General features: G+C 38.5%; 1 long non-coding RNA gene across 2 annotated transcripts in view; it reads left to right on the top strand.

The window, feature by feature from the left end:
• LOC125177220 (uncharacterized) overlaps positions 1–18,769 on the top strand; it is a 45,330-nt gene extending 26,561 nt beyond the window's left edge. For both annotated transcript variants that reach the window (XR_007156538.1, XR_007156537.1), the window contains 2 exons: positions 5,537–5,637; positions 18,258–18,769. This is a non-coding gene — a long non-coding RNA (uncharacterized LOC125177220). The remainder of the gene's footprint in view (positions 1–5,536; positions 5,638–18,257) is intronic.
• Positions 18,770–20,392: the final 1,623 nt, after the last annotated feature.

The raw sequence follows: 20,392 nt of genomic DNA, 5'->3' as shown, positions 1-20,392 counted from the left end.
CACATGGACTAGAAATTTAAATATTTGATGTAAATTTCAGTTAAAATATTAAACTGTGTAATTTAACTAAGAACATAAGCTCCACACATTAAAAAAATCAAATTATTAAAATAATGTTATTTTATGTCAAATTTTGCTTGTAATTATAGAACATGACACTGAAAGTCTGTATCAGTGTTCCTATAACTTTTCTGATAATATGAATCACAAGGAATGTTTGTAAAAAATACAATTCCTTGACTCCCAAGACTTGGAGTTTCTGATTCATTGAGTCTGGAATGAGACCGGGGAAATTATATTTTTAACCAATACCATAAGAAATTCTTATTATCATGGAAAATTGAGAAACAGTCATTTCTGTGAACTAGTATCCAACTCCAAGACCCCATAGGAACTTGGAACATACAAACTTTATAATCAATCAAACCTTACTTGTATAATCAATCCATCAGGCACTGGGCTGATCCATATCTCTTTTGATCTTCATGGCATTCCATAAGATATCCATTTCTCTGATCAAATTTTGAAATGCTGAATAACTAGATCAAAAGAAAAATTGAATAATTAGACCAAATTCACAAAGCCAGGTCTATCTGGCTCCCAAACCTATGCCAAATCAGTATGTATTTTTGTCTGCACATTGCCAAATCTTGCATCTTAGAAAAGACAAAAAAGGAGGAGAGGGAAAAAGAAAACAGAATTCCAGTAAGTGTCCTTAAGCTTTTCAAGAGATTATTGAATATGCACACTAAGTTAAAAAGTTAAATCCACCTTAAGTTCTCTAGTTGAAACGTAAAATTGTTAGGAATTGTTTAAAATTGTTATAAATTGTTTCCAATTATTAAAAATTATATTCTCGGTGCCTGGGTGGCTCAATCTGTTGAGCATCCAACTTGGTTTTGGCTCAGGTCATGATCCCAGGGTCATGGGATTGAGCCATGCAGCGGGCTCCACACTGAGCAATGGAGCCTGCTTAAGATTCTCTCCTCTCCCTCTGCCCCTCTCCCCCCTTCCTCTCTCTCTCTCTCTCTCTCAAACTAAAGTAAATAAATAAATAAATAAACATAAAAATAAAAATAATTAAAAAAAATAAAATTACATTCTCCAGTTGAAATGTAAAATTGTTAAAAAGAATCATGTCCCAGGGGAAGACCAAAGGGAGTAAATGGTCATAAAATAAATTTAAAAATATAGTTGATTTCTATATTAGTGTTAAGATAGATGTTATTTTGTTAGGAAGTGTAGAGTTCCTTTTGGTTGAGGAAGTAGAGGAAGAAGTAAATAGGTCATGGTATGTAAGGGAATCTGGTATATTATTTCTCTGAAGTTGGCAAGTTAAACTATAAGGAGACCATTCTTTTCTTGTGGGTGCAACTCTTAATCCTGACTGAAGGACCTAAGGCAAAAGTTATGTACAGTCTATACCTCCAACCTTTATTTTACATTAGTGCTGCTGAGAAGGAAGATTCTCCAAAGTCTCTCTCCATAAGCAAGCCTACTTAAGAATCAGGTTATCTTGTACAAGTGCAAGAAATAATTGACCTGAGTTGAGCTAACTTTTTCAGAGAACACAAGCTGAGGTGAGCTAGTTTTTGTACAGAATACACTCTAATGTTACCTTGAAAGGCCCAGCAAACAAAACCTTTGGGCCTTTGATGTAGAAATGGGACAAATAGCATGACAAGAAATGGTAGACTCTGTCAGCAAACTGTTATTGAAATTAATGCCCCTCCCATTTTTGGTTTGTGGTAGTGGTCTGAATGTAGACAATGGTGATTACCTTTCAGTTTTGTTATAAGATGTGGCTACTTCCTAGGCTTTCAAAAATTCTACTTCCTTGGTTTCTTTGTCTCAATGTGTCACAGTATTTCTGCTTTAAGTTAGGGGAGATGACCTTGAAAATAGACTTGGGAGGGGGGCAGCTATAGTTTAAGGGAGAACTCAGTGTAGTAATGAACTTAGCTCAGAGGAGCTTTCAAAAAAGTAACAGACCCATCAACCAGTAAGAAGACATTTATGGGAATGAGTCTGTATAATGAGATGGCCATTGTAAAAGAATCTGATAAGCTCAGAGGGCCTGCTATAAAGCAACATCAAACCATATTAAGCCCTATCCTTCTTATATAGATGGGACAAGTCAGAAATTAAGAACTTTGTGTTAGAAGAGCAAAATGATATCCCAGTGGAGATGTTTAGCCACTAGGGCAAAAGCCAGGAAGGGTGGGTGGGAGTGTGGGGAGGTGCCTGGAAGGATGGTTTTTTAGTTTCAAAGAACATTTTGCATATAAGGAAGCATCCTAGTGATTATGAATTATTTTTATGTTTTGTCCATATTGAATTTATTTTATTTACACTTAATTTCTTAGCTGAAAATAGGTTTTGAAGACCTAAATGTATAAAGTTGTTGAAGAAAAGGCCTATTTCTCAAAGGCAGTAAGCTCTCTTACAAAAATAGAGTAATGATCGACTATCAAAAAGAATGAAATCTTACCATTTGCAACAACGTGGATGGAACTAGAGTGTATTATGTTAAGCGAAATATGTCAGAGAAAGACAAATATCATATGATTTCATTCATATGTGGAATTTAAGAAACAAAACAGATGAACATAGGGGAAGGGAAGTATAAATAAGATAAAAACAGAGAGGGAGACAAACCATACGAGACTCTTAAATACAGAGAACAAATTGATGGTTGCTTGTGGGGTGTTGGGTGGGGGGATGGGATAAATGGGCAAATGGGCACTAAGGAGGGCACTTGTTGGGATGAGCACTGGGTGTTCTATGTAAGTGACGAATCACTAAATTCTATTCCTGAAATTATTACTACACTATTTTAACCAACTGGAACCTAAATTAAAAAAAAAAGTAGGGGCGCCTGGGTGGCTCAGTCTGTTTGGCGTCTGACTTTGGCTCAGGTCACGATCTTGCAGTTTGTGGGTTTGAGCCCCGAGTTGGGCTCTGTGCTGACAGCTAGGAGCCTGGAGCCTGCTTCAAATTCTGTGTCTCCCTCTCTTCCTGCCCCTCCTGTGTGCATGATCTGTCTGTCTCTGTCTCAAAAATAAACAAACATTAAAAAAAACTTTTTTAAAGTAATGATTAGTAAATCACCACTGAATTTAGTAGTGATAATAATAAAGTAAGTAGTAGTGATTCTTCTAGGAATTGACTGCCTTGATACCTTGCATGCCTGAGATCAGGAGCTAACTCCATTGTTCTTTGAGATCTTTCCAATTTTAAGAACTATAAATTTAAGAACTATAAACTATAAATTCCAACCAGAATCTGAGGGAGAAGAAAAGTAAACCCTTTTCTCTTTAGTGTGTCAATGCATAAGAAACATTTTCAAACCAGATTGTATTATTTTTTCATGCCATGCCCTATTCTATCTGTATGCCAAGTGGAAAATGTAGTTGGAAATGTTTTTTTGGCCAAATATAACTCTGTTCTGGGAAACTACTTCCTTTACCAACCACAGCTATTCAGACACATATTAGAATGTAGTATAGGTGTCCAAGGAATACCCCCTGATGGTCCCCTAAGCCGCTGCATTAACTCCTAGGGAAAATTGCAAGTTGATGACAGAGGTATCTGGGATTGGTATGGGTGTCTGGCCTCTTTCTTAAAGATCTCTAACCTAGCCAACAAGATGGCTGTGTGTTGTGAGAGAGGACAATGGAAGCATCTGGTAATAGCCAAAGAAGTTGTCCTTTTAGACATTTCCATTTGACTATCTCATAAGTCTACCATACTTAACTTTCCCAAATCAAAACCAATTCCCCAAAACACGTTCAACCTCCAATCTTTCCTATCTCAGTAAATGGCACCATCATATGCCCAAAAATTCAAGTCCAAACCTAGGACTTATTCTAGTTTCTGCTTTACCTCACTCCCCAAATCCAATTTATCAACAAATTCTGGAAATTCTAAACAAATTATTCTGAAGGAAATCTTGAATTTCCCCATCATTACTACTATTATCCTGCTCTAAGCCACAGTCATCACTCATCTGAACTACTATAAAAGCCTCCCATTTTCACTGCTGTTCCCTCTATACTCCGTCCTCTAGCCAGAAGATGGAATCATCTTTTAGAAAAACAAATCAGTCCAGGGGTGCCTGGGTGGCTCAGTCGGTTAAGCTTCCAACTTTGTCTCACATCATGATCTCCCGGTTTGTGAGTTTGAGCCCCGCGTTGGACTCGGTACTGACAGCTCAGAGCCTGGAGCCTAGCGTCTGCTTCAGATTCTGTGTCTCCCTCTCTGCCCCTCATCCGCTCACACTCTGTCTCTCTCTCCCTCTCTCAAAAATAAATAAATGTTAAAAAAAACTTTTTTTTTAAACAAATCAGTCCATATCTCTTCCTGGCTTAATCCAACTTTGTCCATAGCCTCCCACTGTAACTTGAACATAATCAATGGTCTTGCCACACCCCATAAAATCCTATATGGTCTGGCCTCTGCCTACATCTACAATCTCATCTCCTATCTCTCACCCCTTTGTTCAATTTACCCCAACTACATTGTCATTTCCTCTTTTCCATGGACAAAGCTCCTTTGCACTTGGATTCCTTTTCCTGATATGCTCTTCACAGGTCTTCTTATTAGCTGTCTCCTCCTAATTCATGTCTCAGCTCAGTTATTAGCTCCTCAGAAAAGCCTTCCCACCTTTCTTCTCCCTATTCATTAGATTTGGAGGAGATAATTTGTTTTTTTTTTTTTCACTATGTGCATCTATTACTTTGCTTTGTAAATTAAGGTAAAAATGTATAAATAAACAAAATAGCCTCTTTAATCACTATTATATCACTTTGTTTTGCTTTCTTCATTGCAGTCATCATTTTCTCACATTAATTTTCTTTATTTATGTTTTCTTATTTATTGTGTGTTTCTCACTGGAATGTAAGATCTATGAGAGAGGAATTATTTCAATGACCCACATCTGCCATGTTAACCAGTGTATCCCAGCACCTACAAGGTCATTTATACATTGCAGATTCTCAATAAATATTTGTTAAATGAGTAGATTTCAGTTGCCTAAGAAGTTGTTTCCTTTGGCTGAGAACGGTCATGTGCATTCATTTGAAAAGAGTGTTTAGTGAAATATTCTGTTTGCATATTAAGATACTATTGCCAAGGGACACCTGGGTAGTTCAATCAGTTAAGGGTTCAACTTGGGTCCAGGTCATGATCTCATGGTTCGTGAGTTTGAGCCCCACATCGGGATCTCTGCTGTCAGCACAGAACCTGCTTCAGATCCTCTGTACCCCCCCCCTCTCTCTGCCCCTCCTCCCCCTCAAAAATAAATAAACATTTAAAAAAAGATACTACTGCCAATACCCATGCACGTGGAATGGTTCCTTAATATAAGTGAGAAATTGTCAAAATACATGCAAAGCTGCTAACAAAGATGGCAAATAGATTAGTATCCAAATCTATTTCACATGTCAATGGTAAGGTTCACATCAATGTGAAAATTGAAAAGCAAACTTTATGTTGTTTTGAATCTGACAGCTAATACCTGAGTTCTGCTTTTTAGGCAGTGGTGAACTGTGTGGAATTGCTGATGCTGGAGTTGAAACCTGAATATGAGGATGCTCTAAACTGATTTGCAGCACAGTAAAAATGGAAGAATAAGAGGTAAGGATAATTGCCTACACACTCCAAACAAGACACAAAGTTATGAGGATGTGGCTATGACAAGTTGTTTAGAATTAGGGCTTTGAAAAATAAGAGTTCTCATTGATTGAATGCCTACTGTGTGCCAGGTCATTGTCTATAGTCTTTATAGAAACAATTTAGGTGGGTATTATTTCCCCATAGCTATGTAAAAAGTAGAGCAATAACTTAAACTAGATTTTTCAAATCCCAAAGTTAACATGCTGTCCACTGTACCTCTCAGTCTTCTTCTGATGATGCACTCCATTTATTTCTGTGATTCCTAGCCCAAGTTTAGAGCCTGGCACAGCATCCTAACAGAATCATGCCTCGCTGGACAGTAAATGCCTCTGCTGCCAGCGGAGGGGGCACCTAAATGTCCAAGCTGAACTGAATCCAAGGTTTGCTGACTAAGCAGGTTTCAAGTTTCATGCTCACGCCTCTTCCTCCTCCCTTTCTTTCCCAACATCCCTTGAAGCTCACCTCTCCCACCGTCCACTGGGGAAAGCATCTTCCAGGTGCTAATAAGAAAGATACTCTGGCCATAGTGTGATGGAAAGAGGCAGTTCAGCAAAATCACTGCTGAGAACCTGGGGAGGCTTAGACAATGTGATCTGAAGAGCTGAAGTGTGCAACCCACAGAGAGAAAGAATTGGGTAGAATGCAGAATTGAAGAGGATGAGCTTAAGAGGAAAATCTTCCTGACAGAAATGAATTAGTTATGGGATCAACTCCCCAAGGAAAGGGATGTGGCTCCATTCCCTAACTCCCAGGCAGAAAACATACTAGAAAGGACAAGCAGGAGACAAGGGGAGACATCAATGACTAATCGGTGCTTTTCACCTTTGAGTTTTATGAAGATGAATGGAGCACTTTTGAATGGAGGAATGAAAACAATAGTAAAAATGAAGAGATGGTACTGACTAAGGCACTGCAAAGATAAAGAGGAATAGAGGCTTTTGGCCCTGTGCAGAGTGAGAAAAAACTTTTCTTCCAACTGGGAGATGCAGAGGTGAGCATTTCAGAGTTTTGAATTCACAGTTCAGGCTCTGCCACTTGCCATTTATATGAACCTGAGTAAATTAGCCTTTCTAAGCTACAAAATAGGATATTATTCCTATAGGAATCCTATAGGAATCTCCTATTTTGTAGGTTATCTCTCACTATAAAATAGGGATAACATCTTTACAGAGGGTTCTTGTGAAGATTAAGGGAGATAATTTGTGTCAAAAACAGTGTTTAGCACGTAGTAAGCACTCACTGAATGACGGCAATTATTAACGGGTTATGGCTTTGTGCAGAGGGAGAATATAGCCAAGATCACTGTTAATCAAGGTCAAATTATGGGGACAGTTCTTCCCTTTAGACTTAAGGATGGTGCCTCCTTGGTTGAATCATTTGCTATGTTGATGTCTCACACCCTCTTTATTGACTTGGCTTTCGGCTCACAGAGAAGATGAAGCCCAAATATGATAGACACCACCCCTGCTCTCAGGCAAGCTTGCTAAAGAGCAGCTCAACCCATGTTGGTACTCTGCATCATTCTAAAGATAAAACCATGTCCCCATGGAAGGATATTGTGCACAGATGATAATAGTAACAACACTAGGGGCTCCTGGGTGGCTCAGTTGGTAAGGTTCCAGTCTAGGCTCAGGTCATGATCCCGCAGTTTGTGGCTTTGAGCCCTGCCTTGGGCTCTGTGCTGACAGCTCAGAGCCTGGAGCCTGCTTCAGATTCTGTGTCTTCTTCTTTCTCTGCCCCTCCCCCATTTGTGCTCGTGTGTGTGTGTGTGTGTGTGTGTGTGTGTGTGTGTGTGCGCGCGCGCGCTCTCTCTGTCACTCAAAAGCAAATAAATAAACATTAAAAAGAATAAAATAGCTAAAAAAAATAGTAACAGCACTATACATTTATTCAATCTTTTACTATTTACAAAACACTGTTACTTATAAAAGGTTACTATTTTTACTTCATAGATGAGGAAACAGAGGCTTAGAGAGGTGAAGCAACTTGATTCAAGTGACATAGATAATTGGTGAGTGGAGCAGGGATCCACACCCAGCTCCTCTGACTTCAAGTCTGGGTTTTTCTATATCACAAGATGATGTAAAGGATGGGAGCAGGTAGCAAATTAGAAAGCCATTTGCTTCCAATCATAAAAACATTGAATTTTATTTACTTTTTAATTTTTTTTAATGTTTATTTATTTTTGAGGTGAGGGGACAGGCAGAGAGAAAGGGAGACATAGAATCCAAAGCAGGCTCCAGGCTCAGAGCTGTCAACACAGAGCCAGACGTGGGTCTCAAACCCACAAATGCGAGATCATGACCTGAGTTGAAGTCAGACACTTAACCAACTGAGCCACCCAGGCGCCCCACATTGAATTTTAGAACAGAAAGTAGCTTTCAGATTGCCTAATACTGTGGTTTTTAGACTGTATCCAAGGAATCCTGTAGGAAGTGGGAAAAACCAAGCAGGAAGTAGGATTGTCTGCTCCTCAGTTTTTATCAGTTAATTTTATAACATTACAATGTACTTTGAATGAATGTTTAAATCATTAAGACTTTCCTTTAAGAAGAATGAAGTTGAAAACTCCTAATCTAGTGCAACTGTTTTCCTTTCTCTAGTATGATACTGAGGCCTGGTCTGGTTAAGTAACTTGTCCAAATTTCATAACTAGTTAGAAGCAGAGTGAGGAATAACACTGAGTCCTTGTCACCTGCATATTTGATAAGCATGTCGTAAATGTCCTCATTCTCCAAATATTTCCCTTTGATTATCTCAAGCAGTCATTTAAATCATCAAGAAATAAGCCCTGGGGTTATTCTCTCCTGATGATTCACTATGTGACCTAATCAGTCCACTGATCTCTGTACCCTTGGCTTTTCCATAGGTAATAGGGAATGATAATTCCTGTCTAGGCAGCTCTCAGTGGGGGTGTTGTAATGATTGTAAAAAAGAACATGTGGAGGTTCACAGGTTTCTTCCAGGGAAGGAGACTCAGAAAGTTCAAGATCTTAATTATTTACAAATGCCTACCAAGTATGTCATTGCTTCTAAGGTGACCTTTGCAATTTACCATCCCTGTGTATTTATTGTTCCTCATTTGAGAAGTCAGTGTAGTTTATTTTTGTAACCATGTTAAGATTTATGAAATAGCCTCAAAACTTATCACATTGGCTTTCTGATAAGACTGTGATTTCTTACTACTTGCAGGTGGTAAGTAAATCTTTTAAGGTTAAACACCTTTCATTATACACATGTTATAAAGGAAGTGATCACTACTGGGTTCTAGCAATCATGGGGAACCTAGAACCAGATGAAACCAAAGGACTTGCATGCAGGTTACAGAGTTTGTAATTTGTAACCCTTCCACCTAACTGGCAGTTTTTCCTTCTTCAACAAGGAATACTAGGAAAATGCTATCACAGACCTTCAGGCTAACCTTGAAAGCAGCCTGAGGACTGTGTGTCATCTTGGCTGAGTTCTTTATTTCTCTGAGCTTGTTTTCTCACTTGTACAAGGCAGACATTGCATTCCCTTTCCACCTCACAGGGTCACCAAGGATCAAAAGAGAGAACATAGGGTGACATGTTTTTAAAACCGTGATGTGTATGCTAACTGAAAGGATGGTCATTTTTAAGAATGTGTTAGGGGCACCTGGGTGGCTCAGTTGGTTGAGTGTCCAACTTTGCTCAGGTCATGATCTCATGGTTCATGAGTTCAAGCCCCACATCAGGCTTGCTGCTGTCAGTGCAGAACCTGCTTCAGATCCTCTGTCTCCCTCTCTCTGCCCCTCCCCCACTTGCATTCTCTCAAAAAAAAAACTTTAAAAAATTTTTGTAAAGAATGTGTTAAATACTATATTTATAATGTACGTTTCAACTAAGGCTTCTAAATTTGTTAGGAATACCTACTTTGGAATGATCAACTACTTAGGATGAAGAAAGGTATTTCAAATTATGCTGATCTCTATAAAGAGAGTAAAGTGGCAATATTGAGCAAGACGAAGTTAGAGCTAAGGAATTCCCTCCTTAACTGGCATTATCACAAAACAAGAAATAATTTTCTATTTTCAATTAAGAATATTTTAAATATAGGGGCACCAGGGTGGCTCAGTCAGTTAAGCATCCTACTTCTACTCAGGTCATGATGTTGTGGTTCATGGGTTCAAGCCCCATGCCGGTCTCAGTGCTGACAGCTCAGAGCCTGGAGCCTGCTTTGGATTCTGTGTTCTCCCTCTTTCTGCCCCTCCCCTGTCTCTCTCCCTCTCAAAAATAAATAAACATTAAAACATTTTATAAAAAAAGAAAAGAATATTTTAAATTAAAAAATAAGAAATTAAACAGGTCTTTACCAAAATTCTACTCTGGATGCCTCAGATTTCTAACTACAACTCTTGGAGAGTACATTTCTATGCTTATTCATGTTGATACTTTCAAAAATCTGGACCTAGTTTCCATTATGCAGACAAGCCACAGAAGTGGACCAATATTTTAAGACTACAATGTTTACTAATGGATGTCTGGCTAGAAACAGTGTTGGCAGAATTTTGGCGGAGGCATTTACTCTCACTAATGATGTGGAACAGGGCTGCGTAATCATGTCCACTTGTATAAAGTCTACCCAATACTTCATATTTTGAAATAGAACCAGAAACAAGCACCTCCAAAAGTCCTGGGATTTTCCTGGAAGAAACATTATATCAGAACTGGTTTAGACCTTCTGCTCCATGACTTCACAGGTAAAGTGGATATCGGAGGCTTTTGCAGAATATTTAGAGACAAAAAGACAGTATATCGTATGTATGGGCCATCCGAGGCCAGGAAAAATCTTTCAAACATTTCCTTAAGAAAATATATCAACTGTTTTTCCTGCACATATATTAACAAATCTTTAAAGTAAAAGGACACTCAATCCACACCACTGCCCCTTCCTTCCATGCCCCAGGAAAGCTATACTCAGTTATGCATTATCAATTTCTTTCTTAGCTATACTTGGGACTAAAAGCATTAGCAGTTATTCATCAATAAGGAAGAAGGACAATGACATTCATTTAGACTGTTTGGACATTGTTACTGTATCACTCTTCTGGGAGAAGGTAATTTCTGTCTATTAAAAGAGACAGATTCCAAACTAAGATATGTGGGAAATCATAAGATATTTAATAGAATTCAAGTAATGCATGTGGTCCTAAAAAATTGTAATTAATAAGGATCTAGCCAAGGAAAATTAATAACAGCAAACCTTTAAAATGGAAATCCTTAGAATAAAGGAATAGCTGTTAGAATATTAGTATTACTCTGTATTAAAAATGTCAAGATACTGTCATTGGATTTCTTTCCCTTCTACCTAGTTCTAGATCAACAAAGAATCTTCATTATTTTCTGAAATTAGATGCTGCTTCAAAGATTTTAGAAGTAAACCATGAAATGAGTACACTGAAGAAGCATTAGTTTTTGCAGATTACTATTAAATTACATTTTTTATCCCACATTAAAACTTAATCACAACGTTTGTCAAATATCTCAAAGATATGCTTTAGACAAATACCTAGCATTATCTGAAACCAAATCTGATTGTTTCAAATGGGTAGGAACTAGGCTGTGGGATAGGAAAAAGTCCTATATTTCTCACCTCTCTTCCTTCCTCCCTTCCTCCCTTTCTGCCTTCCTGCCTTCCTGCCTTCCTGCCTTCCCTAACTTCCTTCATTCATCCTTCCTTTTTCCACTAATTTGACTTATGGTGCTCCTGATCTATATCAAGGCAACATTTCAGTGGAAGGTATACTGCAGGAAACAATGTGCCGAATGGTTGTCTGGTAGTTCAGACAAGGAGACACATTTGCAGTGCATGATGCTGTCGTCACTGCAGCTCCCATATGTCCTCTCTCAAGATGTCTGTGCCTCAGTCATTGCAGATGTCATCAAAGATTATCCCTTTAATTTTTAACGTTGTCACAGTTAATATATACCCTTTACTTTTCAACACTGTCAATGCTAATTCAAACCTTTTAACTTTTAACATTTTAAAGTTAATATAAACTCCATTAAAGCTTCTCAGCTGATCAAACACAGGAATGATCAGTATGAACTAGTCATATTAGTAGTTTTTCCAGTAGATAGTCAGTAGATTTTTTTGGTGATGCTATTGTGAACAGTTATAACGATAGCTACCCTTACTTACCATATTATTTCATATGCAAAGTATATCATCCTAAACACCTCATTTGAGACTCTGCTCACTGCTCGCCACTCCAGGCTTCTTCCCTAATTGCCTGTGCCATCTCATAACTTCTCCATGCTGCTGCCCCATCCCTGGAGCTTTATTCTTTACATGTACATCAACTCCTGTCTCCATTCTTCCAAGTATTGTTAACACAAGATATTATCTGCAGTAGACTTTTTTAAGTGTGTTGGTTTCCTAGGGCTGGCATAACAAAGGACCACAACCTGAGTGGCTTAACCACCAAGAGTTTATTGTCTCAAAGTTCTGGAAACTAAAAATCTGAAATCAAGGTGTTGACAGGGTCATTCCTTCTGAGAGCAGTGAGAGGAGGATCTGTTGCAGATCCTTGACTTATAGATGGCTGTGTTCTTCCTGTGTCTCTTAGCATTGTCTTCTTTTTATGCATGTCTCTGTGTCCAAATTGCCTCTCTTATAAGGACACCAATCATGTTGGATTTGGGCTCACCCTAATGATGTAACGATGTTACCATTGTAACTTGGTTGCCTCTATAAAGATCCTATCTCCAAATAAGGTGACACACTGAGGTACTAGACGTTAGGACTCCTACATATCTGTTTTAGGACACAATTCATCCCATAACACTAAGGTTTAAAGATAACACATGGGAAATACAGCGTAGAAAATAAAAACTTAAGCTACATCTTAAGTGTCATTGTCATAGAAGCTATTGACTATGCCTGGTACAGAGTCTGATTCTCTCTATCCTTCTGTCCAAACTGCTACCATATTTCTGTGGCCAGTTCACCATACTGGATGGAAATCTGATTGTGCACTCTTACTCCCTGTGATGGTTAATTTTATGTGTCAACTTGACTGGGCCACAGGGTACTCATATATTTGATTAAACATTCTGAGTGTTTCTGTGGAGGTATTTTTGGATGATATAAACATTTAAATCAGTAGATAAAGCGTATTGCTCCCCATAATGTGAGTGGGCCTCACCCAATCATTGAGAGCCTGACTAGAACACAAGGCTAACCCTTCACCAAATAAGAAAGAATTCTCCTACCTGACAACCTGCAAACTGGGACATCAGCTCTTCCTAGTTCTACAGCAGCTTCCAGTGTGAGACTCAAACTGGGACACTGGCTCTACAGAATGTACATCCCTCCTCCCCCTACCCCCCCCCCAACATGAACATTATTTGTTCTGTTTCTCTGGAGAACCCTAACTAATACAGTCCCTAAGACCAGGTCCTACCTAATAAAGAACAACCACAAATACTGTAAGTATCCCTTCAGGATTGCAATCTCTCTGCTATAGAACCAGCCATTTATCTTACTCAGCACAGTACCCAACTCCTCCAATCTTAAGCCTTTATATATAGGCTATTCCCCTGGGTTTCATTCATCTTTATGACTAAAAAATGTTCCCCCATTGAGCTCTCCAAGAGCCTGCCCCAAAGACAAACTCCAGCTCTCAATCTTAGTGAGACTGAGAAATACTGAAGTCCAAACTCAGAGCACTCTGCTATATGCACAGAACTTCTCATATATTCTTTGCATACATCCCAAATCACTGAGGACTTCTCAAGTTCTCCTCATCTAATTCCATCTAAGGCTTTTTATGCAACTATACAATTTCTTCTATAGCTTAATATTGCATGTGTGTGGCTTTGTAAAAAAAATTAGCCTTGTTTAATTAGGACTCAGCACATATCCTCCAAAGTTTAAACAAATGAGAGCTCAACCAAATCAGACTCTTCAAAGAGTGTTTCTAGGTTAGAAAGGGCCACACTACTTCCCCTGACTCTGTGCTTGACTTTCATCTTTACTTTGGGTTTCTGTTTTCCAGATTCTCTATGTCACCACATCACCTGGTCATGCCTCACCCAAAGCTGTGTGGTTCCCCTTTAAAATTTTCAATGTGGACAAAAATGTTTTCCCTTGGCATAACTAAGACAGGCTGGTATTTTCAAGAACAGCTTTACTAAACATGAGGGAAGCAGAAAACAAATAATTACATAAAACATACACCATATAAAAATAGCCAAGTTTCCAACTGCAGGTTTCTGTTTCTAAAAATTCTATTAGAAGTAGGAAAGTTTTACTGGGCCTCAATCTCACTTACCCCTTAGTCAACCACATCCCTTATTTTGCTGTATCCTGTCTGGACTCCTTCTCTCCTACCTTCAACACTTCATCTATCCCTGAACCCTATAATCTTGAGCTGCTTGCTTGGTTTTCTTAACCCGTATCTCAAAGAAAAAAATACCCAGTAACTTACTTTTAAAACTATGATTCTCCTGGGGCGCCTGGGTGGCTCAGTCGGTTGAGCATCCGACTTCAGCTCAGGTCATGATCTCACAGTTTGTGAGTTCGAGCCCCGCATCGGGCTCAGTGCTGACAGCTCAGAGCCTGGAGCCTGCTTCGGATTCTGTGTCTCCTTCTCTCTTTGCCCCTCCCCCACTTGTGCTCTATCTCTCTCTGTCTCTCAAAAATAAATAAATGTATAAAAAAAATTTTAAACTATCATTCTCCTAATAAAATATCCTGGACTCCCAAGGACCTGCCAAAATGCCTGCTTACAAGAGATTTTCAAGTTTTAATGTTGAAGATTCACAGGGGCTCAAACATTAACTCTTCTCAATATTGATATTAAATAAGCATTTTAAAAAAAGTACATTCTAGGAAATGTACATTCTAGGAAATAGTTCCTGGAATAATGAATATTCTTGACAATAGCAGATAGCATTCTGAGCTCAAATAAATTTGAAGAATGTTGGGTTAAACTAAGTTTCAGTTTTCTCCAATACATAATTTCTCAAATCATTTCATGCAGTCAGCCAATTCTTTGTGTGTGTGTGTGTGTGTGTGTCTTTTTTTATTTTTTAAATTTACATTCAAGTTAGTTAGCATATAGTGCAACAATGATTTCAGGAGTAGATTCCTTAATGCCCCTTACCCATTTAGCCCACCCTGCCTCCCACAATTCCTCTAGTATCCTCTGTTTGTTCTCCATATTTAAGTCTTTTATGTTTTTGCCCCCCTCCCTGTTTTTATATTATTTTTGCTTCCCTTCCCTTATGTTCATCTGTTTTATATCTTAAAGTCCTCATATAAGTGAAGTCACATGATATTTGTCTTTCTCTGACTGACTAATTTCACTTAGCATAATACCCTCCAGTTCCATCCACATAGTTGCAAATGGCAAGATTTCATTCTTTTTTATTGCTGAGTAATACTCCATTGTATAGATATAGCACATCTTTTTTATCCATTCATCCATCAATGGACATTGGGCTCTTTCCATACTTTGGCTATTGTTGATAGTGCTGCTATGAACATGGGGGTGCATGTGCCCCTTCGAAATAGAATACCTGTATCCGTTGGATAAATGCCTAGTAGTGCAATTGCTGGACCATAGGGTAGTTCTATTTTTAATTTTTTGAGGAACCTCCATACTGTTTTCCAGAGTGGCTGGATATCCAGATATCCAGAGTGGATATCTTGTTTGGAGAAGTGTCTATTCATGTCTTGTGCCCATTTCTTCACTAGTTTATTTGTTTTTTGGGTGTTGAGTTTGATAACTTCTTTATAGATTTTGGATACTAACCCTTTATCTGATATGTCGTTTGCAAATATCTTCTCCCATTCTGTTGGTTGCCTTTTAGTTTTGTGGATTGTTTTTTGTTTTTGTTTTTGTTTTTGTTTTTTGGGTTTGTTTTTTTTTTTTTCTGTGCAGAAGCTTTTTATTTTGATGAGGTCCCAGTATTCATTTTTGTTTTTGTTTCTCTTGCCTCTGGAGACATGTTGAGTAAGAAGTTGCTGCGGCCAAGGTCAAAGAGGTTTTTGCCTGCTTTCTCCTCAAGGATTTTGATGGCTTCCTGTCTTACATTGAGGTCTTTCATCCATTTTGAGGTTATTTTTGTGTTTGGTGTAAGAAAGTGGTCCAGGTTCATTTTTCTACATGTCACAGTCAGCCAATTCTTCATGAGCACCTATTATGTGCCAGGCACTGATCCAGGCACTGAGAAAATACTAATGAAGAATGAGCAGAACGTATAAAATCCTGGCCCTGCCTTCATAGAATTCACCTTCTAGGTAGGGTTCACCAAGAAAAGTGAATGAACAGGCAAGCAAATAAGATTTTCAAATAATGGTAAGGACTCTGAAGACATTAGGGGGTGATATTATAGGGAAGAGCTGGAAGTGGGGAAACCCAGCAGGCAGAGGGAACAATGAGTCCACAAGACTCAAGGCAAGAGAAAGTTCGGCATATTGGAGGAAGAAAAAGAGCCTCTGTGGCTGGAACTGAGAAACTGTATGGGAAACTGTATGCATGTGAGAAGGTATGATCTTACAGGCCATGGTAAGAAGGAAGATTTGATCATTGGTGCTATGGAAAGCAAGATGAAGGGTCTTAAGCCTTAGCACACTGTCATAATACAATTTGAAAAAGAAATCTCCTTGGCTGTTGCATAGCGAATGGAATTTAAAGGCCAAGATTACAAGTGGAGACCAATTAGGAGCCTCTCACAGTAGTTCACCTGGGAGACGATGATGGGGTTGGCAGAGCAGATAGATGTGGATGGCTTCAGCATGTTTTTCAGGAGTGGAGACAACAGCACTTCCTGATGGGTTAATGTGGGAAATTGGAGACCAGAGAGAAGACAGTGATGACTTCTAGTTTTGGGGCTTGGGCAGTTAACTACATGGTGGTATTATTGACAGAGCAGGGAGAGACTAGGGAAGCAAAGGCTTACAGGGGTGAAGGAAATCAAGAGATTGTTTTATCCACATTAAGTTCAAGATACCAATTACACATATAAGAAGCACTATCAAGTAGACATATCTTACATATCTATGAGTCTGGAGCTTAGGAGAAAGGTTTGTGATACAAATTGGGAAATCACTGGCATAGAGATGGTATTTAAAGTCATGGAACTGGAGAGATCACCTAGGGAGAATGTAGGGATTCTAAGGCCCAAAGCCAAGCCCTGAGGCACTTTGAATTGAGAAATCTGGTATAGAGGAAGAGCCGCAAAGAAGACTTTTAACACGTTCGTGTACATTAATGACTCTTTAAGAAGTGATAACAGAAGTCAGCATTTCTCAAACTACTTGATCTTGGAAACTTTTGTCACATGGCATCTCACAGGGATAGGGTCCCAAGGAAAATATTTTGGGAAACATTGTTCATACCCTTTAGCTGCCAATATATTAACTTCTAAGGTGACATAGGCAAGTCTTTTCCCTCTAAGTGGAGAGGTATTTCAATGAAAGCCTATCAGTTGCTAAGCAAAACACTCCCCTGATGATCTAGGCCAAAAAATGTACCTGCGGGAAACACATGAGCCAAATGCAGTAAGGAGGAAGGAAGGCTGTTGCATCATTGCTTTACTGAGCCAAACCTCACATGCTGGCCATTTTTGCCTTGTTACATTAATAATAGTTATTTTGGTGGAAGAGTGAGATTGAAGGTCTGAGGAGAGGCCCAGGATTAAATGCTCTTTTTTTGGTGAATTATGTAACTTTTTTCAGAATGCTAGCATTTGGGTGTTTCTACCTGTATACACTATACCAGAGTATCTTTTGATGCTCTGGAAAGAGTTAATTTAGATAAAGATTTTTCTCTATTTTCTAGTTAGTTGTTTTTTTTTGTTTGTTTGTTTTTGTTATAAACAACAGAAACTCACTCATGCATATTATTGGGATCTAAGGCAGCCCTAAGGACAGGTTTCTCTCTAGGACCCCTTTTTCCCTCCTCTTCTCTCTCTTCTTTCTCTGCCCCACCCACCCATAGGCCAGAGGCTGTCTGGTCTTTCATAGTACCTTTGAGACTTCTTGCTTTATAGGTATGCACTATGAAATCATAATAAAATCCTCTACATTTGTATAGCACAGTCTAAGTAGACCCACATGTTATGGACTGAATGTTTGTGTCCCTGTAAAATTCATATGTGAAATCCTTGATCTTTGTGAGGTGGGGCAGTAACTGGGAGTCAATTAAATCTTGAGCATGGACCCCTTGTGAATGAGATTAGTACCCTTACAAGAAGAAACACAAGAACAAACTGATGGTCATCAGAGGGGAGCAGGGTGGGGGAATGAACAAAATGGATGAAAAGGAGTGGGAGATACAGGCTTCCAGTTATGGAATGAGCAACTCATGGCAATAAAAGGTACAGCATAGGGAATGTAGTCAATGGTATTATAATTCCTTTGTATGGTGACAGATGGTAGCTACACTTGCAGTGAGCATAGCATAATGTATAAACTTGTTAAATCACTATGTTGTATACCTGAAACTAATGTAACATTATGTGTCAACTATATTCAAATTAAAAAAAGAAAAAAAAAAAAACAAGAAGCAAAGTAAAAAGAGAGATGATCTCTCTCTCTCTCTCTTTCAGCTGTGTGAGGATACAAGAAGAAAACAGTCATTTGCAAACAGGAAGAGTTCCCTCACCGGACAGTAGATCGGGCCTTGATCTTGGACTTCTAGTCTCCAGGACAGTGAGAAATAAATGTTCGTTGTTTAAGCCACCCAGTCAGTCTATAACACCCTAAACTAAGAGAACACAGTCTTGGAGGTTTGCTTTAAAAATGAGGAAACCAAGGCCTAGGGAGGAGAGACAAAACACAGTGTGGAAGGACTCCTAGATTGCTTTGATAAACCTAAATTGTACTCTTGTGTGACTGTAGGCAAGTTTGTGACTAGGCCTCAAATTCCTCTTCTGCAAAGGGAGAAGACTGAGAAGCGGTAAGTGATTTTCAAGATGCGTTTTGAGGCATTTACAGTCTGCTTTTATGATTTTGAGATGGAGTGTCTTGGCTGAAGTCATACAGTGTTCTATCACCTGGCCCAATGTTTTGTTTTATGACACCACACTGAGTTTCCATTAAAAAATTTTTTTTATGTGAACTAATTTTTCTTATCTATTTGTATTGCTATGAAAATACTACCAGAAGGCAGCATTGTACAGTGCATAAGCATAAGCTTTGAAACCAATTGGACCTAGGTTTGGATGTAGGTCTACTTTTAGCTCTTGTGACCTTGGAGGAGATACTTAACCCCTTCTCAGCCTCGTTTTGTCATTGTAAGAAAACTGTGTATAATACCTGCCTTATAGGGTTGCTGATTAGATTGAGATTGTGTCTATAAAGCATCACGGTCATAGCAGGTACAAAACATTCTTAGTCCAATCAGGCTGCTAACAGAAATTCATTTCTCATAGTTTTGGAGGTTGAGAAGTCCAAAACCAAGGCTCTGGCAGATCTGGTGTGTGGTGAGAACCAACTTCCTGGTTTTCAGATGGCAGTAAAAGGGCTAACTGGTTCTTGGCCTTTTCTTATAAGGGCACTAATCCCATTCATGAGGGCTCTGCCCTCATTACCTAATCATTTCCCAAATTATGCCCTGCTTCCTAATAGTATCACGTTGGGGATTAGGTTTTCAGTATATCAATTTGAGGAAGATACAAACATTCAGTCTGTAGCACATTTCACATCTCCCTCCTTCTTAATGATGTGGGGAGATAAGGAATTACGGCAAAGAGTTCATAAACCAGGATGGAGATGGGGCATGCATTTTTTCTATAAGTAATATTTATTCAGGAAAACATTTTAGTTCAATCAGTCTTGTTGAAAGCCTTTTCAAAATATTAGTCTGTGCTCCTCCTTTGGAACACTCTGAATATAATTGGATCTTTCTTGATGACTGAAGACCTTGCCATGCCTCAGGCTTATTATTCAGATGTTTGAATAAATATGCAGAAGGTGCAAAACTTAGTTGGAATGTGTTGAACTCAGGAAATCTTCTAGAAGTTTGTTGTTTATTTTGAATTGAATTCTTTGTTAACAATTTTATCGTGGTCAGACTTCTAAATAGTGTAAGCATTCCATTTGTAGATGTGTAGATATTGGATATTGTGTTCTGGTTAAACAAATGATCAACAGATTTTTTTTCTTTTAATGACTTCTTTGTTAACAGACCTGAACCAGGAATCATCTTTAACATGAGGAAATATGAAGGCCTTTGAGGCCTTAAGGAATGGATACCCTAATGGGGGGAGGGGCAAAACATAAAGTCATAAAAAAATAACTATAACAAGAACCAAATGAAAAAGAGAAGTCTTTATAAAGAAATCAGTACTTGAAATGGGACTTGAACCACATAGGATTTGGACCAGTTGTGCTTATTGCTAAGGGAATGATCTTTAAAGTAGAGAAAATAGTTTGAATAAAAGCACAGGGATGGGGAATCTTGGGGTATATGCATAGGACGATAAATTGTTAATTCAGAGATAATTAAGGTTAGCAAAAGATACTTAGTTGGGATATTTCTGGTTTTTGATAACATGTGTTGAATATCCAAATATCTTGAAAAGTGTTTCTTAGGTTCTTATACAGTTGTGGGAAACTCTGATCTACCATATATTCTTTTGTAAGTTATTTTATCTCTGTGGGCCTATGATATATAGGTCACAAAAGAATTCATAGGGCTTCCAATTTGCCTGTTGTTAGAGGCCTAGAATCATTTCATGGA

Source organism: Prionailurus viverrinus, chromosome D1, assembly GCF_022837055.1.
Source record: "Prionailurus viverrinus isolate Anna chromosome D1, UM_Priviv_1.0, whole genome shotgun sequence".
In the NCBI taxonomy this organism is placed as follows: domain Eukaryota; kingdom Metazoa; phylum Chordata; class Mammalia; order Carnivora; family Felidae; genus Prionailurus; species Prionailurus viverrinus.
This window is presented reverse-complemented; position numbering and strand designations above follow the sequence as displayed.